The sequence below is a fragment of the Anoplopoma fimbria genome, chromosome 10, assembly GCF_027596085.1.
Source record: "Anoplopoma fimbria isolate UVic2021 breed Golden Eagle Sablefish chromosome 10, Afim_UVic_2022, whole genome shotgun sequence".
Classification (NCBI taxonomy): domain Eukaryota; kingdom Metazoa; phylum Chordata; class Actinopteri; order Perciformes; family Anoplopomatidae; genus Anoplopoma; species Anoplopoma fimbria.
Genome location: NC_072458.1, coordinates 19,000,043 through 19,003,250, shown reverse-complemented (window position 1 = coordinate 19,003,250; position 3,208 = coordinate 19,000,043). Strand labels below are relative to the sequence as shown.

Sequence of the window (3,208 nt, the reverse complement as noted above, 5' to 3'; positions counted from 1 at the left end):
TTAAAGTATAACTGTTGTAATATGTGGTTGTCTATCATCACAACAGTGGGTCAGACTGAATATATTTAAGGATCAGAACTCTAGGAAATATATATCATGATGATGATCTTAGAAAGAAATAATGCTCTGTAAAGTACTCTGCATTGAATTGTGTTGTATCACATTAACTGTCGATCTCATCCAACTACTGACGTAACAAAAAAAGGTTTGAGTTCAGTCACAAAACTATGACACAATTCTTAAAAGTATGATTACACTTTGTTTTTGTTTTAGAGCTAAAAGTAGTTGTTGTTATTCATTTCTGGGAATCTGTTTGTTGAGTTTGTTTGTGTCAAAGTCAGAGAGCCGTGTCTCTCTACAGTGAGAGGTTTTTGTACGGCGGCTCAATGACTTTGTATCACTGTGGTTGACTTTTGGTGGAGGAACCAGACTGGATGTTGGAAGTAAGTCTCTGAACAAAAATACTAAATGAATAACTGTAAAGTAATGTTTTCAATGTAGTTGTTGGATGTTTGACACGGAAAAACATACGTTGTTTTAATTATACTCTTTTCGTATTCATGTTTATATTTCTCCTCCTTTATCATGGAGACTAACTCAGAGCTGTTTTACTAAACATTTATTAACTCATCCATATCATACTGAAATTTATACAGTTTGAAATGTAATAAAGTTTAAACTTTTTTAAATCTTTAAAAAATATATTTTTTTTTATTTCCATGTCAATGAAAACTGTTTAAAATCAACTTCAGTGTCAGAATTGCTAATTAAAGTAATTAAGTGGAGATTAAGATAGGTATTTAAAAATGTGCCAAACGTCTTCATTATGTCAAATAATGCATCGAAATTTCAAAATTCTTTCAAAGTTTTTTATGATGAGTGAAATTCACATGAAGAACATTTGATTGTAATCAGTTCATTTTCTTTACTTGCCAACTTATATTATTGGATTATGTGGAAGAATTTAATATCATACATGAATATGACTGAAAAACACGTTCAGCCCACCGTCTATTCCAGTTGGACAGATTTGTTTCACTCAAGTCCATGAAGATGTGAGTTCTCTGAAGATCTTCATGCTGCACTTTAAGAACTTCTCGTCCACAAGTTCAGAGTGAAAATCCAAGCTTTACATTTAAAAAGATTTCACCACAAAGTCCATTTCAGTAGCTTTCCTGTTGGGAATTTGAAAATCTTTATTTTAATGACAACTGGGCGACTCATCTGCTGAGGTTATGATGGAAGGCTCAACAACAGTTAGTGGATGGACATTGTGAAGAGATTATTTTTGCTGTTTTCAAGGTCAGAATAATTATTAATCTCAATGTATTTGTTGGGTTTTTGAGTTGCAAGGGTTGTAAGAGAAAATGTGTTTTTGCATACACTTTATATACATGCAGATAAAGTAAGAGCATATATCAGTTTCAGGTCATTTTTTCTTGATTCTTTGGTAAATCACAATGTATTTATGTGTTAAATGAGGTTATTGATCTATATGTCAGAAACAACTCAGCTGTCTATCTTGTTTTGTTAGACGCATCACAGGCATTTGATAGGGTTCACTATTGTAGGCTTTTTGACATCCTCATAGATAGAAACATATGTAGCAAAACTATCAAACTACTGATTGAGATGTATACCACCCAACGCCTCAGAGTGAAATGGGGCAAGTGTGTCACTAATAGTTTTGTTTGTCTCAATGGTGTAAAACAAGGTGGTGTGCTGTCACCAATATTATTCTGTGTTTATATGGATGTTCTACTTTATTAGCTTAACCAATCAGGATTTGGTTGTCATATAGGGACGCGTTTTTGTGGTGCTATATGCACAGAAAAAATAATGACACTAAGTTATTAACTAACATATAATCACACATGTTTTATTTTCCATGTCCTGGTAACAATTCCTTTATTTGTTTTGGAAGCATATTAAGTTCTATTTACTTAAATGATGAGAAATCATATATGGCCATTTTGTATTCTGATGGCGTTTTTGTTTTTGCTGAGATTTTTTCTCTCCACTGATTATAATTGCTATTTTTTCATGGAAGAGTTTATTTCCAATTTAAGAATCAGTGGTGCAGCAAATAAATGACTCAAAATGAATTCCATTGTATTCAGAGTGCTCAGTTCTTCCCCTACTGTACATGTCAACTGTCATGCTGTTCTTCTTTCACAAATATGGTAATGATAGTCAAAAATACCATTAAAATGCATAATTGTATGTAAAATAGCATCAAAAATTTTTGCCGCTGTGTTGGGGGCCCTGTAAAGATTCTTTTCATGGGGCCCAAAATCCCTAGCAGCGCCCCTGCATCTGGGACACGTAATAGGTCAGAAGAGTAATGTAGAAAACATAACAAAAAAGGTACCAATAATTTGATTTGTAGTGCAAATACTATGATGGCCAGGTTCAATATGTGTGCGTCAAGCACAGAAGCGAAATTATTTTAAACTTATTGTACATCGTTCTATGGTTCTGTGTTGTGGAGACTTGATTCCTGCCATATACAGCGTATTTATGTAACATGGCGTAAATTGGCGTGACACATTTGGCGTGTCCCCAACACTACTCATTGCAATCTGTTACCTAGTCTTATGTCAGCATCTAAGATTGAATGTCAATTGTTATCTCGCTTCTCTACGTTTCTATGTGCATAATAGCGATAATGCCTTAGTTCGCCTCTGTTCTGATGGATTGATGTATAGTCAGACGTCTGTTGCTATTAACCAACGGTTTCTCATGTACAGAACTAATGAAAATATGTTGACGTATAACAGTCGTGTTTTGCGTCGCCAAATATGTAATGATACCGTTGCTGATTGATGGATGTTGCTACTTGTATACAAGACCTATGTGATGTTCGTGATGGTCTGAGAGAATGTGAGTTTGGAGGGACTGACATCCAGACCATGATCAGTCTCCTAGCAAGCATGTGATTATGTTTGCTTCTTCCTACTGTACAATATATGTGCGAATAAATTATTATTATTATTTAATCAGATTAGAACATGGGACTATAACGGGATATGAATGGATGATGAAAAGCTGTGGTGGAAAGACGAATTTTAATTCCAGCAATATTCAATTTTGGTCATTGTGTGTGTGTGTGTGTGTGTGTTTGTGTGTGTGTGTGTGTTCAGTGAAGTGTATCAGTCTCTGCAGTAGCTTCCAGCTGCAGCAGTCAGTTCAGTTTCTGTTCAGTCTG

At 34.5% G+C, this 3,208-nt stretch overlaps 1 protein-coding gene across 1 annotated transcript in view; it reads right to left on the bottom strand.

Moving 5' to 3' along the window:
- mfsd2ab (MFSD2 lysolipid transporter A, lysophospholipid b) overlaps positions 1-3,208 on the bottom strand; it is an 18,693-nt gene that overhangs the window by 11,176 nt on the left and 4,309 nt on the right. The gene's annotated exons all lie outside the window — the stretch shown is intronic.